Source organism: Hyperolius riggenbachi, chromosome 5 (genome assembly GCF_040937935.1).
Source record: "Hyperolius riggenbachi isolate aHypRig1 chromosome 5, aHypRig1.pri, whole genome shotgun sequence".
In the NCBI taxonomy this organism is placed as follows: Eukaryota; Metazoa; Chordata; class Amphibia; order Anura; family Hyperoliidae; genus Hyperolius; species Hyperolius riggenbachi.
The window spans coordinates 286,606,054-286,633,552 of NC_090650.1; the positions used below are offsets into that span (position 1 = coordinate 286,606,054).

The 27,499-nt window shown below is 42.8% G+C and overlaps 1 long non-coding RNA gene across 2 annotated transcripts in view; it reads right to left on the reverse strand.

The window, feature by feature from the left end:
* Positions 1 to 1,841: 1,841 nt before the first annotated feature.
* Positions 1,842 to 27,499, reverse strand: part of LOC137517672 (uncharacterized) — a 75,021-nt gene continuing 49,363 nt past the window's right edge. For both annotated transcript variants that reach the window (XR_011020620.1, XR_011020618.1), the window contains exon 4: positions 1,842 to 2,059. This is a non-coding gene — a long non-coding RNA (uncharacterized lncRNA). The remainder of the gene's footprint in view (positions 2,060 to 27,499) is intronic.

The following is a 27,499-nucleotide window of genomic DNA, read 5'->3' on the forward strand; positions in this document are numbered from 1 at the left end:
TAACGGACAATGTAATGATGCACTAAAGTGCACTATAAAAAAAATATATTATTTCAGTTCCGTTTTTTAAAACTCTTTGTCCTTACATATATTCTACTTTGACACAATTGCTATACTTCCAGGTTAGCCTGTCTATATAGCCATGATGTTCTGATGTTATGTTTTGTTTTCTTGAACAATTACGCACTATCATCTATAAAAAATGAAAGCACTTTGTGCTCCTGATGAGTCACGAGGGAGTGACGAAACTAGTCGAGCAGGGATTGGACGTACCAGGAAGTAAGCGGTGGCGGCGGAGAACACGGACCACGGAGATACGCAGCATAGCCCGACTTGGCAACGGGGGAAAAAAACTCTGTGCCCATTAAACAACTGGTGACATGTGAGTGTGCATTTTTAATAAAGCAGAATTGTTTTTAAACTGTATCACGCTCTGAGAGGGTTTTGTTTGAGGTGCTTGGACAATTGAACTTGGACATGTGCAATGACTAATAACAAGTGGGACCAGGACCTGACGCACTGGGTTACCCTGGAGGTGTGCGCTTTCTGACCAGTCTGACAGCGGTCACACTGCATTTGGTGAGTGCGTTCTCTATTGGGTGTTTTCTGGTGGTGGAGCAATAGAAGATTGAGGCGACAGCTTCAGAGACATACTGTATTTGAAATCAGAGCAAGTAAAATATTTGATAAAAATACTTACAAAATTCTATTCACTTCCTTTTCTTTTTATCTCTGGTCTGTTATGCTTAATGTTTCTTATCTATAATTCTTTTTTCTGTTCTCTAACAGTCTTTTTTTTTCTGCATACTACAATATAGTGACATAATTTTCCTCTGCATACTTCTTCCTTTTTCCTTTGTAAACGTAATTTTAGTTCAGTTATCCTATTTCTTTGTACTTCAATCTACATGATGGTGGCTCAATGCACATAGTGAAATCCTGCATCAACATTCCTCAGTATGTGTATGTGAGTATTCCTCACCCTTTTAGGGGGCATTTCAATTTCCCAGCAAAGCATATTTCAGATTAACCTCCTAGTTGGAAATGTAATATTTAAATTTGCAGACAAGTATTCCCTTTGAACCAATAGAAAGCCCTGCCCCCGATGTAAAATTCTAATGCCTACAGAAAGGATTCCTGATCAGTATTGTAGCAGGACAGATGGCATGTGACAAGCTGCAATCAATGGAAAAGAAAAACAGAAAAATAGAAGAACAGAAAACAGAAGAATAGAAGAGCTTGAAGATACAGGGAAAGAATGAAGTTTACTAACAAAAGTGCCAGAGAAAAAAAGGTACAGTAGAAGGTGACATCACTACATACAAGTATACAGAAGAAGAAGAAAGAACTATACTAAATATATTATTCTGAATATAAACTGAATTTATTATTTGTAATAAAATATTTCATTTATTTTTATTTAAAACTAAAGCCTTAATTTTAGCTATTATAAAGGGGGTCATAAATATACCCATTTTTACCTATTTATCTTAGGGAAGGCAGACATTTGAAGATGCCTATTTCCACATGTGTGGGATTAGTTAGCCATAGTTTTCCAAACTATCTGATGGTTTTTATTGGGATACAATAGTTTGTGCAACCAATTGAAGATAATAATAATAATTCCAGTATTTGTTTAGTGCTTTTCTCCTGTTGGACTCAAAGCGCTTGTGACTTGTGAGGCAGCCACTAGAGCGCACTCAGTAGGCAGTAGCAGTGTTAGGGAGTCTCGCCCAATAAGTCCTTACTGAATAGGTGCTGGCTTTGGCTTACTGAAAATAAAAAGAGCTGAGATTTGAACCGAGACCTCTGATTGAGAAAATACCAACTTGTTGTTTCTCAATCAAAAATCTGAAGGACTGATGTATATTAGCATGGGTGAGAGCAGAATATGGGCAGAACTTGGCAGCAGCTGGCCATGTGGTAGGACATTGTTGCTGTTGCTCATGTGGGCAGAACACAGATGGTCATTACCTGGCTCCTGCTCCCTTTCCTGCTGCTCTGGATACTCTTCTTGCTTGGCTCCAGCTCCACTCTCCCTGTGTTCACTCAAAGGCACCTGTGGGGGACAAAGCATTAGGTGCTAAAAATTACAGATTGGTTGGCAAGCAGGCAGGCTCCTTTGAACATAGGACTACATCCTCAACCCATAAGTTTTTTTTAAAACATGCAAAGGCAGGCAGGAAAACTTATCCTCCCCCCCACTCCCTTGCAAACCCATAATATCATTATAAGAACTCCTTTTCCGTCACTGTGTATGTAAAAATGAGATGGGGTAATACATTTAGTTAAGTGTTGTGCTATTGCAATCCTCCTTAATAATGAAGCACTAAAATAACCTACTCTACTAACATAAAAGGGGGAAGGAGTCTTTTAATTACACTCCTTACCTTTTAACAAATAATTGAACTGGAATCAGTAAATTATTTAAGGATTTGAATACCTTTTTCTCTTAAAGGACAACTGTAGCAAGAGGACTATGGAGGCTGCAATATTTATTCCCTTTTAAGCAATACTAGTTGCCTGGCTTTCTTGCTGATCCTTTGCTTCTAACACTTTTGGACAAATAGATCCCACCAAGGCTGCCTGGCAACTAGTATTGCTTAAATGGAAATAAATATGGCAGCCTCCATAGCCATCCTGCTAAAGTTGTCCTCTAAAGTGGTCTGAAACTCCGACATAACATTCAATAAAAATGTGTTTTCCTACTTTTTATTACTCATACAGTTATCATATTTGCTTTTGTGCATAAGTGATATTGTCTGTTCACAAATTACAAGTTTTTAAACTGTACATTGGTTTGCAAAAGTATTCGGCCCCCTTGAAGTTTTCCACATTTTGTCATATTACTTCCACAAACATGAATCAATTTTATTGGAATTCCATGTGAAAGACTAATACAAAGTGGTGTACAAGTGAGAAGTGGAATGAAAATCATACATGATTCCAAACATTTTTACAAATAAATAACTGCAAGGTGGGGTGTGTGTAATTATTCAGCCCCCTTTGGTCTGAGTGCAGTCAGTTGCCCATAGACATTGCCTGATGAGTGCTAATGACTAAATAGAGTGCACATGTGTGTAATCTAATGTCAGTACAAATACAGCTGCTCTGTGACGGCCTGAGAGGTTGTCTAAGAGAATATTGGGAGCGACAACACCATGAAGTCCAAAGAACACACCAGACAGGTCAGGGATAAAGTTATTGAGAAATTTAAAGCAGGCTTAGGCTACAAAAAGATTTCCAAAGCCTTGAACATCTCACGGAGCACTGTTCAAGCGATCATTCAAAAATGGAAGGAGTATGGCACAACTGTAAACCTACTAAGACAAGGCCGTCTACCTAAACTCACAGGCCGAACAAGGAGAGTGCTGATCAGAAATGCAGTCAAGAGGCATATGGTAACTTTGGACGAGATGCAGAGATCTACAGCTCAGGTGAGGGAATCTGTCCATAGGACAACTATTAGTCGTGCACTGCACAAAGTTGGCCTTTATGGAAGAGTGGCAAAAAGAAAGCCATTGTTAACATAAAAGCATAAGAAGTCCCGTTTGCAGTTTGCCACAAGCCATATGGGGGACACAGCAAATACGTGGAAGAAGGTGCTCTGGTCAGATGAGACCAAAATAGAACTTTTTGGCAAAAATGCAAAACGCTATGTGTGGCAGAAAATTAACACTGCACATCACTCTGAACACACAATCCCCACTGTCAAATATGGTGGTGGCAGCATCATGCTCGGGGGTGCATCTCTTCAGCAGGGACAGGGAAGCTGGTCAGAGTTGATGGGAAGTTGGATGGAGCCAAATACAGGGCAATCTTGGAAGAAAACCTCTTGGAGTCTACAAAGAGACTGGGGCGGAGGTTCACCTTCCAGCAGGACAACGACCCTAAACATAAAGCCAGGGCAACAATAGAATGGTTTAAAACAAAACATATCCATGTGTTAGAATGGCCCAGTCAAAGTCCAGATCTAAATCCAATCGAGAATCTGTGGCAAGATCTGAAAACTGCGGTTCACAAATGCTGTCCATCTAATCTGACTGAGCTGGAGCTGTTTTGCAAAGAAGAATGGGCAAGGATTTCACTCTCTAGATGTGCAAAGCTGGTAGAGACATACCCTAAAAGACTGGCAGCTGTAATTGCAGCAAAAGGTGGTTCTACAAAGTATTGACTCAGGGGACTGAATAATTAGGCACACCCCACTTTGCAGTTATTTTTTATTTAATGTTTGGAATCATGTATGATTTTCGTTCCGCTTCTCACGTGTACACCATTTTGTATTAGTCTTTCACGTGGAATTCCAATAAAATTGATTCATGTTTGTGGCAGTAATATGACAAAATGTGGAAAACTTCAAGGGGGCTGAATACTATTGCAAACCACTGTAGTTTATCTTGCCCTGAAACCTGCCATTGCATTTTATTCAAACTGCTTTTTATTATACAGTGTATTAACATCTTCTAATTAGCTGTTCTGAGATGTTTGTGTGCTTGAAACACAGAGAGCTTCACAGAGATATCCTTTTCACTCGTTACACTGTGTTTACACACATGCATCAACATTGGAATGCAAACAAAGATAATGTTATCTCCAGTTTGGCTGCAGATTTGAAGCTGAATAGCAGGACAAAGTGCTTTGTTTAACCATTTCAGTGATGTTCTGCTGAAAAACAAAATTCTGGGATAGTAGCTTTCAAGCTGTGAGGAATCTTTTAGAGCAAAGTAGAAATGCTGACTTTCAGACCACTTTAATGTTGCTTGAAGTCTTTAGGGTTCTTTTTTGGGACACTCGTGTTTTTGGTTTTCAGAAGTCTTCTTCTAAGTTGCTTGAGTAATGTTGTCATCTTACTTAAAACCCCTCAGTGGTGAAGTGGTTAAGCCAGCATTTGTAGCCACACTATACTGAGGGATAACAGTTTGCAATCCATTCCCTTGGCTTAAAAACAAACAAACAAACTCAAACATTAAACATTTTTGTATTTACTTTTTTTCCTCAGTAGATTTTTATTGAAAATTGTATAACAATTATGATGCATCAACATAGAAAGCTGTTTGGTTGAGGTATGGTTGACAGAAATCACAGAAATAATAAATTAATGTGGTTTACAACAGTGACAACAAAATATTCTTAAACTTTCAGATGGATAACTGCCCCATAAGATTATGAGGTGTAGTTCTGATGTCAAGGGTGGGGGGAAAGTAACTAATTTAACAGTATAACCAGTAAACAGATCATCACCAGAGTCTACCCTCAAACTGGCTATGGTAGAACTGGTGGCATAGGGTGGGTTTGCCTAATCAGTGGAAATGAGCACCAAGGGAAATTAGGAGAAATTTCTCTTTGGGTCTATGTTTCGCTTTGCTAGGAAAAGGAGGAGAAACCATTCTAAAGCGGTAGTGGAGGTTGCAGTTATACTAAATTTAATATGCTATTTCAATTTATCAGAGTATTAGACCTCAAGGTGTTAGGGCATAACCTTTTGCTAATATGATTTTCCAGTTGATGAGATCAGGTGGAAAGTTAAGGGAATGTCATTTGAGGCCCAATTGGCCAATACTAGTTGGTGTGCTGCGCAGAAGACATGGGTAGTCTTTTTCCTATGTTGGGCTGGAAGATCGATTATACCAATCAAAAGTAGAGCTAGTAAAGAGTTTAGGTCTAGGTTATAGTTGAGAATTAGAGAGGCTATATGAAGCACTTTCTGCCAGAAGGGTTGTAATTTTGGGCATTCCCAGAGCAAATGATAAATGGTACATGTCAAGGTACAATTCCTCCAGGTTTGTAGAGAGTGGCTATCAGAGAAGCTAGCTAGGAGTGGACCCTGGGCGTAGGATACTATATATATATATATATATATATATATATACAGTATATATATATATATATATATATATATATATATATATATTATTTTTTTATTTACAAGCATTGACATTTTAGTACTGTGTCTAGAGTTTGCCACTATGCGAATGTAATCAAGTTTTAGCAAAAAAAACAAAACAAAACAAAAAAAAACGTATTAAAATGCCTGCTAAAAGTAACCAGAGCACTTTTGTTATATCTCTAAACAATCACCAATCATCTGAATCATTAACTTTCACTTTCACTGGTGATTTCTGCCTGTGGAGTGCATTAGCACTCATGTACACACATATATTCTTTGAACTAGTTTGTAGATTATATTTTCTAACTGTGTTGTTCTTTTACCCATTTGTCTTTTATCCTTCATTAAATCCTTCATTTAGTTTTAGAGAGCTAACAATGTTATTAGAAAACTTAAACCTGCTATTAACTAGCACGATAGATGTATTTTACTGTAGTGTGAGTGCAGTGCATTGTGTTATATTAATTAATTACATTTGTTAATTTCTATGGTAATCTCCTTTATGTTTGCATGTTGGCAGTTATAGCATCCCTCAGTGTGGTGTAGTGATAACATATAGTATGTGTGATGAAAACATAGCAAGAAATTCTGAACTGGGAAGCTTGCCAACAATTGACAAAGTGAAAGTTGGTGATACATGCATATGGTCACTTTAAAGTGAACCCATGGATGGTTTGTTTACATTGTATGTTTTCTTTTTCATACTGGATAAAGGAAAGTGTGTAAGAGAAGGGAAGCAATGTTTTTATTACAAAAACATATTGCAGTTCTAGCATTTTCTTTTCTGCTAGACTCTGCCCCTCTTCTTTATTTTCAATGCTGTCGAAGTACCGTCCTTTATCCATTATGAAGTCTATGGTTTATCCAGCTCTCTGCTATGGAGTCATAGTAATATGGTCGCAAACAGCAAAATTCAAACAAAGCCCATGGTAAGTGCATAGAATACATAGACAACTAATGAACAATGGAAGAAGTAAACTTCAATAAAATATCCCAATTTTTTTGAAAAAATGTTCATACTTTTGAGAAAAAAATTAGAACTACACCTGTCAGAATCAAGAAGTTTCTGTTCATTGCTAGTTGTATACATGACTAAGGCTCAACACACACCATACAATCTTGATTGTTCAATCTTACCACTTTCATGTAGTAGAAGAGCTTATCCAATCAATCATGCAAGGTATTTTCAATCTGTTGGCCCTTATACTACATAGATTTGGTACATTTGTACAACCAAGATTGTATGGTGTGTTGAGCTTAAAGTAAATGAAATTCTAACCCTTAGATCCATCATCCTTAGGAGACAAAAAAAACTAGGTGAAACATGTAATGTAATTTTTTTACATCAGTTTTAGGAGTAATAGCAGATTTGTGTTGACTTTTCTCGTATAGGTATTGTCATTTCCTGCCATTGATTGTCCTGGAGAAAAGGAAGAATTAACCATTGGCTGTATCGATGATGAAGCACTTAAGACAGAGGTATGAAAACTTGAATTTTCACAATATGCCTTCCTGCTGCATAGTTTTATTAGTATTACTAACTAATATACTTACCCTTTAGAACATATATGCCAATCTCTGGACCCCATAACATTCGGCTTTCAAGTGCTTTCCCCACTTTGTTTGGCCCACTCTAGACAACCACTAAAGCTATATTAGGGGTGAACCTCACTAGGGAAGCCATAAGGAAGGGAGGGGTAAAGCACTAGATACCAGGGAACTGTATGGGGAGGGGGGTCACTAGACACTAGGGGACTGTTTATGGGTGTAAAGGTGGTCCACTAAACACTAGTAAACTATTTAGGGGAGGGTGGGTGCCACTAGACACTTGGGAACTGTATAGGGGAGGGGGACTGCTAAACAAACACCAGGAAACTGTATAGGAGAGGTAATAATAGTTCCATAGTTGTACAATGGACCAATGCTATAGCCTCATGATAACAGTCTTACATTAAAAAAATACCGTATGCTATGCTGTCTACTACCATGCAATTAACAAAGGCCACCACAACACTGGAAAAAGAAAAACAGGAGACGAGACAGAATTAATATCAGAGGAGTCAAGTGCACAGAAATCGTGTTACAGTTACTCCTTACTTTTGTCTAAGGAAGCAGTTAAATCACATGAAACGCCTTGCAATTGGAGTAATGTTTAATAAAGCCAGGTTTTTTTAAACAGACCCAGAGTGTTTTCTCTATGGATATAGTCTGTAACTACCTTCTTTTTGTGTATTTTATTCTTGTCGGCAACTCTGTTTACCATCTAAGACAGATATAAAATTATTTAATTAAACTTCTTATCCATCTTCTTAGAGATCTGTCCAATGTTAGTCATAAGGTTCTCATCAAAAAGTCTTAATGGATGAGTCCGCCATGCTCATCATACCCACTATTGCTCAAGTCCCATGAACCTGATATCTTCTTCTATAATACACCATGGGTGACAACTTGAATTTCTAGCACAAAAATTAGTCCCTAAAAATGCTCTTAAACAGGGTGGTTTTAATGTAAATGTGTGGTCACCTCAGTCAAAACAGGGGTCCAATATGAAACCAGTATTATGGTGGAAACCCTTGAGTTAGTATTTTTTTTTATAGCTAAATGCGAGGGCAGCTGTAGGGGTTTGTAGGGGTTCTGATTAAGCAAATTCTTTATTCTTTACTTAAGATGCATCCTTGATGGTAGTGGAAGTGGGATAAACAGATCTCTACTGGGCTGCCTCATTCCTGGCTAGCAGTTAATTGGCCAGAATTGCAAATAATTAAGTGGCAAATCAGAGTTTTTTTAACTTTTGAATGTCCACCTCTCCTCTACCTAAAGGTTGGCATATACTGCGTTCAGTAGATTGCAGCATCCCTCAAAAATACATAGTAAGCATCACTCAGGGGTCTCTGGTCCCCCATAGTGTTGTTTTGCTCATAATCGTTTTCTTGTTTTTCAGTTCAGTTATGTGCTGCATTTATGGTCTGAAAGTCAACACAGAGGTGCCACTTCCAGAGTGGTGGTAAATGAAGGCCACACAACCAGTATGAACATCCTCTATGTGGCCTATTTAGCAGTCTGTAGTAGTAGCATACAGTACATCTCTTCATAGACTGTAAAGCAGTCTGCATGAAAGGTATTCATTGTGGTAGTAATTGTTGCAATCTTAGGATAGGAGAATAGGATAATCTTAGGATTCCACTCATTCCTACCTTTCACGGCAATATCTTATTTTGCTGGAACTAGCATTTAAGAACATAAGGACAGTATCAGTAAACTGATTATAATGTCTTTGAGAATATGACATATGGGCTCATATGCAGTTAACTTTTTCTCTTTAGTTTACCCCGAGGTGATATTTTCACACTTTGTCAATAAAATGCCCTTTTAGTCATCAGCAAGCAAGAAAATATTCTGAATAATTTTGACAGTACTTTTTCACCTACTTTTTAGCACTTATTTCAATTGCAAAGTACTAAAAAGCTTTTTTTAAAGGGAAGATGAAACATTCTCTCCTAGGAGAAAACTCAGGAGAATAACAGCTGGGATGTGGCATGTTTTTTTTTTTTTTTTTGCTATAAAGATGTAAGTCCAGAATCTGAATCATACTGCTGGAGTTAGGCTTTTATATTATATAGATAATTGTTCACATTAACTTCTGAGTCACTTTTGTAAGTCAACAACAAATATTGCAGATTTTTTTGTACTAAACATATTGGATAGCATAAAGACAGATGAAATGGTTCATGTTATTATTATCATTATCACAATTTACGATGCATTATAAACACCAGGGTAAAGTAAAAGAATACAATGTAATGGAGAGCTATTAACAAAGACTTAATTGAATGGCATTAAGCCAAATTATAAATGAATAAAACCATAACAACACCTTTCTTATATGAGTACTCATTTGAATCTTTTTAATGATCTATGTTTTCCCCACCTCGAGGGCCACTTGTTTCTCAACAACTCCACTGAGTCCAGTCATAATGTAATAAAGGAATCAATGTATTATTTTCTATGCATGAGTTTGAACATTACGTATAATATCTAGTTTGTCAGTGCCTTGGAAAAAAAAGAGGAAAAAAAAAGCAATAATTGTCCATATAACTGATAGTGATTGTGCTTCATTTCAGCAGAATTAAAGCTGAAAGTATACATCCAGACAAGATTGTTAAGGGAAAACTATTGCGAAAATATGTGAAATATAACATACAGTATATACAAATACTGTAACTTATTCCCTGTGTTGCTGTCACAATGCAGAGTTCAAATCTGACAGATCTAACAGGTTTTGGACTAGTCCAGCTCCTCATGTATTTCTTCATTTAAAAACGCACTTACTAAATAGGCCAACTGCCAAAATAGTGTGCAAGCAAGGAGAGAGGCTGGCTTTGTATAGATCATTTTATGGAGGTGCTTTTGAAAAGAATAAGGGTATCCGTTACCCCTGAAGATGGCAAGAAACCGAAACTAATCGGGATGAGAGTGGGCAGCCCTTGCAGAGTACCAGGTAGAGGGATCTAGTACCACAAGTGTGGGAAGTGCAACACACCATCAAGGGTCTTAAGTGGATTAGGACCCTCGTTATGTGAGTGTACCCTAATTCCTTGGCTGCTTTACTTGAAATAAAGTGGATATGGGTGTTGAAACCCACTGAGAGAATCCCTCATTGATTTCTTGCACTGTGAGTGTGCATACAGGTTGTGACACTACCACAGAGGGATCTCTAGAGTGGATTGTGCTGTTGCTATTTGGGAATCTGATCACTAGTGCAGTGGCATACTACCAAAGTAAACCACCTGATCTTTAACAATAAACTTCCATAGCCTACTGGATTATTTTGATGATTATCTACAGCGTGCTCAGCATGCATACTCTTTGTGTTGGTTGTGCTGCTGCTGCTCTCACTCACTTTTGAATTTTTTTAAACTCTGAAATCGCTTTAATAGTTCATTATTCCACTGTTCACCATTGATTCCAAAAGACAGCAGGTAGTGCCCTTTTATCCAAAACTATCTACTGCAGGTATGCAGAGGATGAACCATAATCAGTGTTAATCAGTCCTAGGTCTACAAACAATTTCAGCCACCTCTACTCAATGATGACACACTTACACTCTTGACCAAAAACTTCTCAGGTACTTGTATTGACCTGTAGAAGCAGGCCAAGACCCATGAAACACGTTGTCTATTGTGCATTAATAAAATATACCTTTTCCTTTTACCAATGGTTTGTCCTTCTGAGAAGGTAGGATATTACACTTCTCATCTATACAATTATCAATAGTAGTATATTACCAAAGGTTCCTCCACCAGTGTTTTTAGCACAATGATGACAATGATATTCAATAACCATCATCATTTTCTAAAAAGGTAAGAAAGACTTTATACTGACCATCATTGGTGTAACAATTACCCCTGCAACCCCTGCCATCGCAGGGGGATCCTGGAGGCTTTGGGGACCCCTTTTCCATCTCCCCAACCACAAATGTTGTCAATTAGCAAAAAAACTCCCCGTTTACTCACAAAAACCATCCCCGCCACCCCCCTCCTGCCATGTGGAAGTGTCTGTAATTTTTTCCTGCTTCCAGACATTGCTTTACAGCAGAACACTCTCTGCCACCATTCCGCTACTCCTGATCACATGACTCTCATGGGATTCAGGGACCAAGGGGGCCCCATACTATCATTTGTGCAGGGGGACCCTATCAAGTCTAATTACACCCCTGCTGACTATAATCCTCTTTGATCATCAGTACTACCACCATTACTTCAGGCATCCACTATATAGTATTTGAATGCATACAGGTCTGCCATCATAAGGTCTTGCCATGATCTTTGCCCATTCCCCTTTATATTCAGCCTGCTCTTACAATGAGCTGTTTGTGGCACATTAACCATAATTACTTATCCCAGAAGTCCTGCTTACCAGACTTACTCCACATGTGCTTTTGTCTTATGTTGAAGACAATACTAAAGATCAAAGACTATTCTATGGAATAGCTTTCCAGATTGAACATTTTCTATATTCTCCAGCCTGTATTTTCTCACATTTAAAAATGTGCTCTGCCAGCAGTTGCAATCTTTATTAGGCTTATTACAAATATCTAACCAGTCAGGCAACAGCTGGCAAATCAAATTTCCTAAACATTCCCAAACAATACTCACAACTTGTTGAAAAAAATATAAAGCAAGGGAATCATTTAAAAGGCATGCAGTAAAGGAATAGTTAACAATTTGATTATTGCACATCAAATTTACAAAGCCTTTAAAGACAAACAGTTTGTAATGGCTTTCAGGTAAGCTATTTATTTATGCAATTAAAACCAACATGCAATTTCTAATAATTAGCAGATAATAGTTTTCTGCTAAGTACTTTACAAAATTGCCTTCTGAGCTGCATTCATTCTGCAGGGAACCAGTAAAAATAGACAATAAAATGCTTGAAAATATGCAGCGTTAACAATTCTCGTATTACTGTAGCAGCTTTTATTGTTAAAGGGATTACTGTAGGTAGATTATTTTAAGGCATTTATTCAGGTGTTTAGCTTCCTTTATCATTGTTGTGAATCTGTAATTTCTACATTCTAAATCTTTTCACAAGTATATATATTTCTCATTTTTATTTTCATCTATGTGATATCTTATGGCATTTACAAGCAAATAGCACAGCTGGCTTTTAATGAGGATATTCACATAGTAAGCACAATTTTCTGTCCACACAGTCTATAATTTTGCATTAGTAGTTTAAACAATTATTTCTAGAATTGTAACCTTCAGTGTAGTTTCAAAGTAATGCTGAACAAAATGTAGAATTGCTTATAAACAGTGACTATTTTGTAAACTGTTAAAGGGGTCTTTTGGATCTATTAACAATTTACTACACTCTACGGATAATAAAACAAAGGAAAGTAACAATTTCATAAATTGAAATACCATTATGTTAAATTATCAAAAAATGACTGCTACCTCAAAATTTTCTTAGCTGTTACCATATCCTAGTATTGAGCACAGTAGTAGCAGTGGAGTATTGTTTTGATTTAGGATGATACCATTTAGTTACTCCTTTCCTTTTAAGTTAGCCAGCAATTGGCATCATCCTGATTTAAAACTTCTTTCTAATATTGAGCAAAATCTCCTTTTTCCAAAGCTACAGTATATAACCCCCCCCCCCCTCCCCCCCCCCCCCCCCCGGCCCAAAAAAAAAAAACACACCTGCTGTAAAATCACAGATTTGCAAAGTAAAAACTAACAGACATGAGCTTGAAATCTGTACATACATGGTCCACAACAACAGTTCTTGAATCAAATAAGTCACCGGTACTTGGCCACTGACGATAACGGTGCTCAAAATCTAATAGCTGCTGCTTTGTGATGACATATTAAAATATGCAAAAATATTTTACAAACACAGTCCGTGAATCTATATATATAATAGAGTAAGTGCCTCAACCTTCAAGCAAGAAGAAAAAGTAGCGCCCTGCTCCCAGGGCCGGTCCAAGCAAGAAGAAGGGGCTGGTCCAAGCAAGAAGAAGAAGTAGTGTCATATCAAACCTAAGGCAAAGAGGGATAATTTGCATATTCAGTAGCAGTGCATTGTGGGTAATCACAAATGTTCACTTATAGCTGAATTATTGCAGATTTGCTTCTGTTTTAAGAAGGAAAATTACACCAAGCTTTGCATTTTTTAGTAGGAGGGCTTTTTGGTCTCTTTTATCCTCCTATACATTCTTAGTCGTTTGGATCACCCTGAGCTGCTTGGTTACTCTGTTGTACTGGTCCAAGCCCTATTTCATACAGCCTTATCAATTCCTGCTATATACTGATGAGGACTAAATGTCTGAAATAGGCTGTCATATGTGGGTTTGATATGACTGTGTAAAACGTAAAACGTAAAGCTATAGGCTTGCTTGACTTACCGATGGTGAAAATGAATAATTTGCATATTTAGTAGCAGTGCATTGTGGGTACTCACAAATGTTCACTTATAGCTGAAGTATTGCAAATTTCTTCTGTTTTAAGAAGGCAAATTACACCAACCTTTGATTTTTTTTTAGTAGAAGGTCTTTTTGGTCCCTTTTATCCACCTATACATTCTGAGTAGTTTGGTTCACCCTGAGCTGCTTGGTTACTCTGTTGTACTGGTCCAAGCCCTATCTCATACAGCCAAATCAATCCTTGCCATGTACAGATAAGGACCAAAAGTCTGAAACAGGCTGTCACATGTGGGTTTGATATGGCTGTGTAAAATGTAAAGCAATAGGCTTGCTATACACCAGTGGTTCTGGATGCTTGCTTGGCTTACAAAGGGTGAAAAGGAGTTATTTGCGTATTTAGTAGCAGTGCATTGTGGGTAACCACAAATGTTCACTTACAGCTGAAATATTGCATATTTCCTTCTGTTTTAGTAGGGCAAATTAAACCAAGCTTTGCTTTTTTTAGTAGGAGGTCTTTTTGGTCCCTTTTATCCCCCTATACATTCCGAGTGGTTTGGGTCACCCTGAGCTGCTTGGTTACTCTGTTGTACTGGTCCAAGCCCTATCTCATACAGTCGTATCAATTCCTACCATGTACTGATGAAGGCTGAAAGTCTGAAACAGGCTGTCTACATGTGGGTTTGATTCGACTGTGTAAAATGTAAAGCTATATGCTTGCTATACACCAGTGGCTCTAGATGCTTGCTTGGCTTACCAAGGGGGAAAAGGGGTAATTTGCATATTTAGTAGCAGTGCATTGTGGGTAACCACAAATGTTCACTTATAGTTGAATTATTGCAGATTTCCTTCTGTTTGAAAAAGGCAAATTACACCAATACAGTGTGCGGCATTGCAGGAAGTGACGACAGTGGAACGCACAATGAAACACGGAAGAGGTGAGTCATCCCCACCCGCTGCCTCTTACTAATAGTGGCGGCTGCTACTGTGCTTAAGCAGGAGGGGGAGCGCACATGGGGGACCCAGGTGAGAGGGGGGGTTCCTGCTGAGCTTAAGCTGGAGGGGGAGTGCACATGGGGGACCCAGGTGAGGGGGGGGGGGTTCCTGCTGAGCTTAAGCTGGAGGTAGAGCACACATGGGGGACCCAGATGAGGGGGGTCCAACCCCGCTCCCTGCCGCTGTGCCCAATACCCCCTTCCTGCCCTCTACCCTCTTATGTGGCGTATGCTACGCTGCGGGTCGGCTAGTCTATATATATATAGAGTAAGTGCCTCAACCTTCAAGCAAGAAGAAGAAGTAGCGCCCTGCCCCCAGGGCCGGTCCAAGCAAGAAGAAGGGGCTGGTCCAAGCAAGAAGAAGAAGTAGTGTCATATCAAACCTAAGGCAAAGAGGGATAATTTGCATATTCAGTAGCAGTGCATTGTGAGTAACCACAAATGTTCACCTATAGCTGAATTATTGCAGATTTGCTTCTGTTTTAAGAAGGAAAATTACACCAAGCTTTGCTTTTTTCAGTAGGAGGGCTTTTTGGTCTCTTTTATCCTCCTATACATTCTTAGTCGTTTGGATCACCCTTAGCTGTTTGGTTACTCTGTTGTACTGGTCCAAGCCCTATTTCATACAGCCTTATCAATCCCTGCTATTAGTGTTGGGCGAAGATCTAGCTGTTCGGGTTCGGGCCGAATAGGCCGAACATGGCCGCGATGTTCGGGTGTTCGACCCGAACTCCGAACATAATGGAAGTCAATGGGGACCCGAACTTTTGTGCTTTGTAAAGCCTCCTTACATGCTACATACCCCAAATTTACAGGGTATGTGCACCTTGGGAGTGGGTACAAGAGGAAAAAAAATTTAGCAAAAAGAGCTTATAGTTTTTGAGAAAATCGATTTTAAAGTTTCAAAGGTAAAACTGTCTTTTAAATGCGGGAAATGTCTGTTTTCTTTGCACAGGTAACATGCTTTTTGTCGGCATGCAGTCATAAATGTAATACATATAAGAGGTTCCAGGAAAAGGGACCGGTAACGCTAACCCAGCAGCAGCACACGTGATGGAACAGGAGGAGGGTGGCGCAGGAGGAGAAGGCCACGCTTTGTGAGACACAACAACCCAGGCCTTGCATGAGGACAAGAAGCGTGCGGATAGCATGCTTTGTACCGCCATGCAGTCATAAATGTAATAAAGATAAGTGGTTCAATAAACAGGGACCACGCGGCAACGCTAACCCAGCAGCAGCAGACGTGATGGAACAGGAGGAGGCGCAGGAGGAGAAGGCCACGCTTTGTGAGACACAACAACCCAGGCCTTACATGAGGACAAGAAGCATGCGGATAGCATGCTTTGTACCGCCATGCAGTCATAAATGTAATAAAGATAAGTGGTTCAATAAACAGGGACCACGCGGCAACGCTAACCCAGCAGCAGCAGACGTGATGGAACAGGAGGAGGCGCAGGAGGAGAAGGCCACGCTTTGTGAGACACAACAACCCAGGCCTTGCATGAGGTACCGCCATGCAGTCATAAATGTAATAAAGATAAGTGGTTCAATAAACAGGGACCACGCGGCAATGCTAACCCAGCAGCAGCAGACGTGATGGAACAGGAGGAGGCGCAGGAGGAGAAGGCCACGCTTTGTGAGACACAACAACCCAGGCCTTGCATGAGGACAAGAAGCGTGCGGATAGCATGCTTTGTACCGCCATGCAGTCATAAATGTAATAAAGATAAGTGGTTCAATAAACAGGGACCACGCGGCAACGCTAACCCAGCAGCAGCAGACGTGATGGAACAGGAGGAGGCGCAGGAGGAGTAGGCCACGCTTTGTGAGACACAACAACCCAGGCCTTGCATGAGGACAAGAAGCGTGCGGATAGCATGCTTTGTACCGCCATGCAGTCATAAATGTAATAAAGATAAGAGGTTCCATAAACAGGGACCGGCAACGCTAACCCAGCAGCAGCAGCAGCACACGTGATGGAACAGGAGCAGGCGCAGGAGGAGAAGGCCATGCTTTTTGAGACACAACAACCCAGGCCTTGCATGAGGACAAAAAGCGTGCGGATATAGCAGCAATGCTTTTTGCCGCCATGCAGTCATAAATGTAATACAGATGAGAGGTTCAATAAACAGGGACCGGAAACGCTACACCATCCCAGATGTTCATTGGTCATGTTACTTGGTTGGGGTCCTGGAGTGTTGCGTAGTCATTTCCAATCCAGGATTGATTCATTTTAATTTGAGTCAGACGGTCTGCATTTTCTGTGGAGAGGCGGATACGTCGATCTGTGACGATGCCTCCGGCAGCACTGAAACAGCGTTCCGACATAACGCTGGCTGCCGGGCAAGCCAGCACCTCTATTGCGTACATTGTCAGTTCGTGCCAGGTGTCTAGCTTCGATACCCAATAGTTGAAGGGTGCAGATGGATTGTTCGACACAGCTACGTCATCTGACATGTAGACCTTGACCATCTTCTCTAGGTGATCGGTGTTGGAGGTGGATCTGCACGCTTGCTGTTCAGTGGGCTGCTGCTGCATGGGTGTCAGAAAATTTTCCCACTCCAAGGACACTGCCGATACCATTCCCTTTTGGGCACTAGCTGCGGCTTGCGTTGTTTGCTGCCCTCCTGGTCATCCTGGGTTTGCGGAAGTCAGTCTGTCGGCGTACAACTGGCTAGAGGAGGGGGAGGATGTCAATCTCCTCTCTAAAGTCTCCACAAGGGCCTGCTGGTATTCTTCCATTTTGACCTGTCTGACTCTTTCTTCAAGCAGTTTTGGAACATTGTGTTTGTACCGTGGATCCAGAAGGGTATAAACCCAGTAATTGGTGTTGTCCAGAATGCGCACAATGCGTGGGTCGCGTTCAATGCAGTCTAGCATGAATTGAGCCATGTGTGCAAGAGTCCTACCAGAATCCTCATCATCCTCTTGTGAGCGTTGTGATAGTTGTTGTGATGCATCATAGTCGTCACCTTCCTCCTGGTCTGCTTCTGCTGACCATTCGCGCTGAATTGTGGAAGTCCAACGTGCACCGCTCTGGCCCTCGTCAGTGGTGGCATGAAATTCCTGCTCCAACTCCAGCTGTTCCTCCTCCTCTTCTTCGTCATAGCTGCTGGGGCCAGCGTTCCCTGAGGCGGATGGCCTGATGTTGGTACCATCACGCTGATTGTTTTCTCCTTCAGATTCCCCCAGTTGCATCATGACAGCTGTTTCCTTGATTTTCAACATTGACCTCTTCAGTAAACACAGCAGTGGTATGGTAATGCTGACTGAAGAGTTGTCACTGCTCACAAGCAACGTGGATTGCTCAAAATTTTGGAGGACTTGGCAGAGGTCCAACATGTTGGCCCAATCGGATCCACAGAAGCTTGCCAGCTGTCCGGATGCGCCTCGGTACTGCGCCGTCATGTACTGGACCACTGCACTCTTCTGCTCACAAAAGCGTGCTAGCATGTGCAGCGTAGAATTCCAGCGCGTAGGGACATCACACAGCAAGCGATGGTGGGGGAGATTGAAGCGCTCCTGCATCTTGGCGAGTGCCCCCGAAGCAGTACTGGAATTTCTACAATGTTTGGCCACTCGACGCACCTTCAACAGAAGATCGGCCACGCCTGGGTATGTCCTCAGGAACCGCTGAACTACTAGGTTCATCACGTGCGCCAGGCAAGGGATGTGTGTCAGCTTAGCCAACCTTAAAGCGCGAATGAGATTACTCCCATTATCACACACAACCATGCCCGGTTTCAGGTCCAGCGGTGCCAGCCACAAATCCGTCTGTTCCTTTATTCCCTTCCAAATTTCCTCCCCTGTGTGCTGCTTATCCCCAAGGCAGATCAGCTTCAGCAACGCTTGCTGACGCATGCCAACAGCTGTGCTGCACTGCTTCCACGATCCTACTGCTGCTGGGTTAGCGTTTCCGGATGAGGTACAGCTTTGAGATGCGTTGGAGGAGAAGGAGTCAGAGAGGTAGGCGCTGCTGTTGTTATCCAGTGGGAGGGACGGCGGTGCAGCTGTTTGCGGCGTGGGCAACACCCGCGCCGTAGCAGGTGAGGAATCGCTGCCAGGCTCCACAAGGTTCACCCAGTGCGCAGTAAGGGAGATGTATCGACCCTGTCCGAACGCACTCGTCCAAGTGTCAGTGGTGAGGTGAACCTTGCAGGCAACGGCATTCTTCAAGCTTCGGGTTATTTTGCTTACCACGTGCTCATGCAACTCAGGCACTGCAGAGCACGCAAAGTGGTAGCGGCTGGGAACCACGTAACGTGGGATGGCCACTGACATCATGCCCTTGAAGCTGTTTGTCTCCACCACTCGATATGGCAGCATTTCGCAGGCCAGAAGCTTGGCTATGCTGGCTGTTACTGCCACGGCCCGGGGGTCATTTGCTGGCAATTTCCTCTTGCGCTCAAACATCTCCGACACAGACAACTGAACCTTAGTGCTGCACACGGAAGGGCTGTTGGTTGTTGTGTTTGATGAACACTGGGAGACCTCAAGAGCACTACTCCGGAAAGTGACAGTGTCAGCGTCGTCTGATGTTTGTGAATGTTGTGAACCACGCAATGGCTGGGCTACTGCTGCTGCTGAGGCGGGTCTGGTGGTGAGTCTGGTGAACCAAAGGGAGGCAGTGTTGCTGGTACCCTGTCCTGCCGCGTTTGCCCACAGAGTGGGATGTTTGGATAGCATGTAGCGGCTCATGCTGGTGGTGGAGAGGTTGTTAATACTTTTCCCCCTGCTCAGGCGGGTCTTGCACACCTTGCAAATCGCCATGGTAACATCCTCAGTGCAGTCTTCAAAGAAAGCCCAGACTTTGGAGCACCTGCCTCCTTGCTGGCGATTTCTGTTTGCTCCTCTTTTGCCTCTCACTTGAACTTCCACGCTTGTGGTGCCTGAAATTGCGCGCCGCCTACCTTGTGGCACAAGGCGAACTCGTGCAGCAGTGGGTTCTTCAACAGACTCATCTGTGCTGCTGCTACGACGGCGATGTTCTCGTTCACAAACAAAATCTGGGTCTATGTCCACATTGTCCATACCCTCCTCTTCCATCTCCTCAAACTCGTCATATGTAATTGTGGGGGGCCGCCGCCGTGGAGTAGAGCTCCCCAGAACAACCTCTGCGCAGCTCACTCCAACGTCGTCTTCCAGATCTTGTCGGCCGACCTCCTGCAGTTGCAACCCCTCCTGCCCAACTTGCTCTGGGATTTGGGTTTCCGAGTCCTCCTCGGACTCGCCTTGTATTTCAGTGCGCGGTGCATTTCCCACAGTTAATGGTTGTGAATCCGGGCACAACATTTCTGGCTGTTCCTCCATTGACCTTTGAAAGGTGGAAGTTTGTTGGGCTGGGAATAGCTCCTGCGAATACCCCATTGTGTCCTGAGGTAATTCATCGGACTGGTTATCTGGCAGTTGTGTGCGTGGTGTCGCTGCCGGTTGTGTCAGCTTTGTGCCCACTGGCTCCTTGTAACTGGCTGAGGACTCGGACCTCGTGCGTGATGTGCTGGTGCTGCTTAACCCACTGCTGGACGCTTGAGAGGTCATCCAAGTAATTATCTGGTCCTGTTCTTTTGGATCTGTGAGGGTTGTTGTCCTGGACAACATGGGCGGTATTGAGTGGGTTTTCTTGGGTGCTCCCCTGTGGCCTGTACGTGAACCGTCAGGGGAAACACCTCTTCCCTTGCCCCTTCCTCTTTCACCGGATTTCTTCCTCATTTCACTTATCCTTACAGTACACGCTGACTGGCAGCAGTACAGTGGCAGTACAGAAATGCTATACAGTACCACTATTCCCAGCAGCGACACAGAGCACAATGCTATACAGTGGCGGGTGAGCGGTGTACCACTATTCCCAGCAGCGACACAGAGCACAATGCTATACAGTGGCAGGTGAGCGGTGTACTACTGTTCCCAGGCCCAGCAGACACAGAGTGGAAGTAAACACAATGCTATATAGTCTGGCTGAGCGGTGTACACAGAGTGGCAGTACACACAATGCTATATAGTCTGGCTGAGCGGTGTACACAGAGTGGCAGTACACACAATGCTATATAGTCTGGCTGAGCCGTGTACACAGAATGCTATATATAGCGTGGCTGAGCGAGGTACACAGTGGCAGTACACACAATGCTATATAGTCTGGCTGAGCGGTGTACACACAGTGTCAGTAAACAATGGTATATAGTCTGGCTGAGCGGTGTACACAGAGTGTCAGTAAACAATGGTATATAGTCTGGCTGAGCGGTGTACACAGAGTGGCAGTAAACAATGGTATATAGTCTGGCTGAGCGGTGTACACAGAGTGGCAGTACACACAATGCTATATAGTCTGGCTGAGCGGTGTACACAGAGTGGCAGTACACACAATGCTATATAGTCTGGCTGAGCGGTGTACACAGAGTGGCAGTACACACAATGCTATATAGTCTGGCTGAGCGGTGTACACAGAGTGGCAGTACACACAATGCTATATAGTCTGGCTGAGCGGTGTACACAGAGTGGCAGTACACACAATGATATATAGTCTGGCTGAGCCGTGTACACAGAGTGGCAGTACACACAATGCTATATAGTCTGGCTGACCCGTGTACACAGAGTGTCAGTAAACAATGCTATATATAGCATGGCTGAGCGAGGTACACAGTGGCAGTACACACAATGCTATATAGTCAGGCTGAGCCGTGTACACAGAGTGTCAGTAAACAATGGTATATAGTCTGGCTGAGCGGTGTACACAGAGTGTCAGTAAACAATGGTATATAGTCTGGCTGAGCGGTGTACACAGAGTGGCAGTAAACACAATGCTATATATAGCGTGGCTGAGCGAGGTGCACAGTGGCAGTACACACAATGCTATATAGTCAGGCTAAGCCGTGTACACAGAGTGTCAGAAAACACAATGCTATATATAGCGTGGCTGAGCGAGGTGCACAGTGGCAGTACACACAATGCTATATAGTCAGGCTGAGCCGTGTACACAGAGTGTCAGTAAACAATGGTATATAGTCTGGCTGAGCGGTGTACACAGAGTGTCAGTAAACAATGGTATATAGTCTGGCTGAGCGGTGTACACAGAGTGGCAGTAAACACAATGCTATATATAGCGTGGCTGAGCGAGGTGCACAGTGGCAGTACACACAATGCTATATAGTCAGGCTAAGCCGTGTACACAGAGTGTCAGAAAACACAATGCTATACATAGCGTGGCTGAGCGAGGTGCACAGTGGCAGTACACACAATGCTATATAGTCAGGCTGAGCCGTGTACACAGAGTGTCAGTAAACAATGGTATATAGTCTGGCTGAGCGGTGTACACAGAGTGTCAGTAAACAATGGTATATAGTCTGGCTGAGCGGTGTACACAGAGTGGCAGTAAACACAATGCTATATATAGCGTGGCTGAGCGAGGTGCACAGTGGCAGTACACACAATGCTATATAGTCAGGCTAAGCCGTGTACACAGAGTGTCAGAAAACACAATGCTATATATAGCGTGGCTGAGCGAGGTGCACAGTGGCAGTACACACAATGCTATATAGTCAGGCTAAGCCGTGTACACAGAGTGTCAGAAAACACAATGCTATATATAGCGTGGCTGAGCGAGGTGCACAGTGGCAGTACACACAATGCTCTATAGCCAGGCTAAGCCGTGTACACAGAGTGTCAGAAAACACAATGCTATATATAGCGTGGCTGAGCGAGGTACACAGTGGCAGTAAACAATGCTATATATATAGTGTGGCTGAGCGAGCGGTGTACTACTGTTCCCAGCAGCGACACACAATGACTGGGGGGGACCCTGGCTAGCGTGGCTGGAGAGCGAACTACCCTGCCTGCCTACCCAAAGCTAAACCCACAGAGAAATGGCGGAGATATGACGTGGTTCGGGTATTTATTTACCCGAACCACGTGACCGTTCGGCCAATCAGAGCGCGTTCGGGCCCGAACCACATGACCCGTTCGGCCAATCACTGCGCTAGCCGAACGTTCGGGGAACGTTCGGCCATGCGCTCTTAGTTCGGCCATGTGGCCGAACGGTTTGGCCGAGCACCGTCAGGTGTTCGGCCGAACTCGAACATCACCCGAACAGGGTGATGTTCTGCAGAACCCGAACAGTGGCGAACACTGTTCGCCCAACACTACCTGCTATGTATTGATGAGGACTAAATGTCTGAAATAGGCTGTCATATATGGGTTTGATATGACTGTGTAAAACGTAAAGCTATAGGCTTGCTTGACTTACCAATGGTGAAAAAGAATAATTTGCATATTTAGTAGCAGTGCATTGTGGGTAATCACAAATGTTCACTTATAGCTGAATTATTGCAGACTTTCTTCTGTTTAAAGAAGGCAAATTACACCAAGCTTTGATTTTTTTTTTTAGTAGAAGGTCTTTTTGGTCCCTTTTATCCACCTATACATTCTGAGTAGTTTGGTTCACCCTGAGCTGCTTGGTTACTCTGTTGTACTGGTCCAAGCCCTATCTCATACAGCCAAATCAATCCTTGCCATGCACAGATGAGAAAGAAAAGTCTGAAACAGGCTGTCACATGTGGGTTTGATATGGCTGTGTAAAATTTAAAGCAATAGGCTTGCTATACACCAGTGGTTCTGGATGCTTGCTTGGCTTACTAAGGGTGAAAAGGAGTTATTTGCATATTTAGTAGCAGTGCATTGTGGGTAACCACAAATGTTCACTTATAGCTGAATTATTGCATATTTCCTTCTGTTTTAGGAAGGCAAATTACACCAAGCTTTGCTTTTTTTAGTAGGAGGTCTTTTTGGTCCCTTTTATCCCCCTATACATTCCGAGTGGTTTGGGTCACCCTGAACTGCTTGGTTACTCTGTTGTACTGGTCCAAGCCCTATCTCATACAGTTGTATCAATCCCTACCATGTACTGATGAAGACCAAAAGCCTGAAACAGGCTGTCTACATGTGGGTTTGATTCGACTGTGTAAAATGTAAAGCTATATGCTTGCTATACACCAGTGGCTCTGGATGCTTGCTTGGCTTACCAAGGGGGAAAAGAGGTAATTTGCATATTTAGTAGCAGTGCATTGTGGGTAACCACAAATGTTCACTTATAGTTGAATTATTGCAGATTTCCTTCTGTTTGAAAAAGGCAAATTACACCAATACAGTGTGCGGCATTGCAGGAAGTGACGACAGTGGAACGCACAATAAAACACGGAAGAGGTGAGTCATCCTCGCCCTCTGCCTCTTACTAATAGTGGCGGCTGCTACTGTGCTTAAGCAGGAGGGGGAGCGCACATGGGGGACCCAGGTGAGGGGGGGTCCTGCTGAGCTTAAGCTGGAGGGGGAGTGCACATGGGGGACCCAGTTTAGGGGGGGTCCAACCCCGCTTCCCGCCGCTGTGCCCAATACCCCCTTCCTGCCCTCTACCCTCTTATGCGGCGTATGCTACACTGCGGGTCGGCTAGTTCACTTTATTACAGATAGTGCCATCTTTACTGTTGGCAAAGTGCATCACTGTGAGATTCTCCCCCTGTGACGTGAGCAGGAACTACACCTGATCTCCTAGAGGTGTCTGGGGCAGAATATTTTTTGACATTATAGCTTAGGTTAAGCATCGCTGGGAGGGAAGGGTTGCATACCAATATACAGTACGTCAATGCATAGATATGAGAAGCACTTTTGATGCTGAAACCAGAATATTTAAGGTAAAAATGGGTATCTTGAATAATCCACCAGTGAATGTGATGCCTGGCAATGAACAGGGAAGCAATGAGTGTATGCTTTGTTTCCTTCTTTGTTTAAAAGGAGCCATGCCTAGCTACTTATTCCATGCTTATGCATGGTTAATGCAATCAGTTCAGGGTAATCTGGCCATAAAGGATGGCATACACATCTAAGAGATCTCTGGCTTGATGCAGAAAAATGGAATATGTTTCTGGAAACTGAAGGTCAGGCATTGTCTCCAGTAGAGATGGCCCAAATGGTTCCAGGCGAAGTTCAGGGGTTCGCAATTGCGGAGAACCACAAACGTTTCCGTAAGTTCGGTTCGCCCCCATAGTGCATCATGAGGGTCAACTTTGACCCTCTACATCACAGTCAGCAGGCACATTGTAGCCAATTAGGCTACACTGCCTCCAGGAGCCCCACCCCCTTATGAAAGGCAGGCAGTGTCAGGCATTGGACTCACTCGTGTGCCTGCAGTAATTAGAGAAGGTATAGCTGCTGCAGACACTCATAGGGAAAGCTTAGTCAGGCTCTTGTAGGCTTGTTAGCTTGCACCTTGCTGATTGTTATTGCTAAAAAAGCACCCCTCAACAGCTCTTTTGAGAGCTAATCTTGTTCTTGTGATCTATTTTTGTGTGTGTGTGTGTGTGTCCCACTGACACTGGTGTTGCATAGACAGCCTTGGTAACTCCTACTGTGTGTGCCACTGCCAGGCCCAGCACATTCAGTGACTACCTGTGTGTGTGACAGGTGCACATTGTAATACCCATCACTGCATATACCTACCTACCTGTTGTTCACTTCTGTGCACCCACCTACCTACGTGAGCGCACGCAATGTCACTGAGCCTGTCCAGTACCTGTCTGTGTGTGACAGGTGCACATTGTAATACCCATCACTGCATATACCTACTACCTGTTGTTCACTTCAGTGCACCCATCTACCTACGTGAGCGCACGCAGTGTCACTGAGCCTGTCCGGTACCTGTCTGTTCGTGACAGGTGCACATTGTAATACCCATCACTGCATACACCTACCTGACAGTCACTATTGTTCTATCATTGAGCTACCCATGCCCGGCGACCATATGGGCTTGAAAACTGCCATGGCCTGCACTCTGGCCATAGTGCACACCAGTCCAGTACGGCCGTCACTACACAAATAGTTGTTTGCTGTGCGTTACACAGTGAGTTTGGTGTGTCAGTGTGAAGCAGTACTCTAATTACACTCCCCGATTGATGTATACACATGCAAGATGTTTTAAAGCACTTTAGGCCTGCAATGAAGCATTCAACGTGATTTCTGCCCTTAAAATGATGCTTTGCGTCAAATCCAGATTTTTCCCCGGGACTTTTGGCATCTATTACACTCCGCCATGCCCCCCTCCAGGTGTTAGACTCCTTAAAACATCTTTTCCATCACTTTTCTGGCCAGCATACGTTTTTCTAGTTTTCAAAGTTCGCCTCCCCATTGAAGTCTATTGTGGCTCGCGAAAGTTCATGCGAACTGAACTTTTGTGGAAGTTCGCCAACCAAAAATTGGAGGTTTGGGCCATCTCTAGTCTCCAGTGTGGGGAGTGGGAGATTCAAACATGCCATACAGCTGCACCAGCATTTAGCCCATTTATTTAGAGGCTTGCAAGTGCTTCAGGCCAATTTATTTTAGTTTTTATTTCTTATTTTTTGAAAATTTCCTGCTTCTAATTAGTACTGCTTGTATTTATAGCCACTTGTCAGTAGGGGACAGTGGGAGACAATAATAGAAGTCTTCTGCTTTCAGTTTCTATACTGTATGTTCTGTTAGTAGAAAGAGATCAAAGCATTCCAAGAATTTACAGCACAAAGAGTTCTGCTGACTGAAGTCAAAAGCAGTGCACTTATCTCAAACAAGATAACTTTATTAAAGATGCTAACAGTTAATTCCCAGTGACACCACCTTGGATTGCCTGAACCTGGCAGCCACTTTCATTTGCCCCAACATTCAACCCTGGTGAGAACACTTTAACCATTTGTTTGCCTGCAAGTTTAGCAATGTAATGTTTGGAAAAATAAATCATTGTGTTTCATGCAGCAGTGGGGGAGTTCTGTTAGTCTCAATGAAAACAACTGCCCTATTGATTGGTAACCCACATCACACTGTGTGATGTTAAATGCCATTGCCGTGTAGTATACAGACTTTTCTCACAATGCTTAACACATTACTACACTGCATGTAAGAAATATGAATCTATTGCTCTACTAGCCATTTCCAGTGCTCATTACAGATTCACCTACATATGTGCTACTGTTGCCACTTCTGGCTGCTGCCAGAAAATAGCTCACACCAGTGACCAGTAGCACAGAAAAAAAGTCCAGCATACACAAGCAGTAAGCTTATGGTCCACACTAAAGCAAACAACCAAAGGAGAAAGCCAATAGAGACAGCTGTCAATGTTCAGATGTTTGTGCATGTCTCCTTGGCTCTCAAAGTCAGTCTTGTACGTTAGGCAATGGGCTAAAAAATCAGATATAACCAAGGGGTACAATGTTTATAGTGCTGGCACTAAAAACACCATTGGAAAAGCACACTAGTCAATGCAAAAATAATTCCAGGATGTGGCTATAATAGCAGTTAAAGATCTACTAGATAGCATGGAAAACATGCAGTTGCAATGGAGAGGAGGTTAGGTGAAGCAAGTAATGTCAGAGTGAAAACAGCACATACACATACACAATTACATAAAGCATGTCTAAACCAGTACAAAAAAGTTGAATTTTACTTACCTGGTGCTATTTTTAGCCCCCATATTCTCTGAGGCCCGTTATTATCCTCAGAGTCCCCTCTGTTTGGTCGATGATGGCCCTTATTAAAAGTTTGGCCTGCTTGGTAGCAGCTTCAGTGCATGCACGATCCCAACTATGTGCCTTCTCAATCATGGACCTGCAGCTGGGAATATTCTGTGAAGGTGCAGCTATGATTCTTTGTGAGCCGTAGATGCCCAGAAGACTCCCGGACACTAGG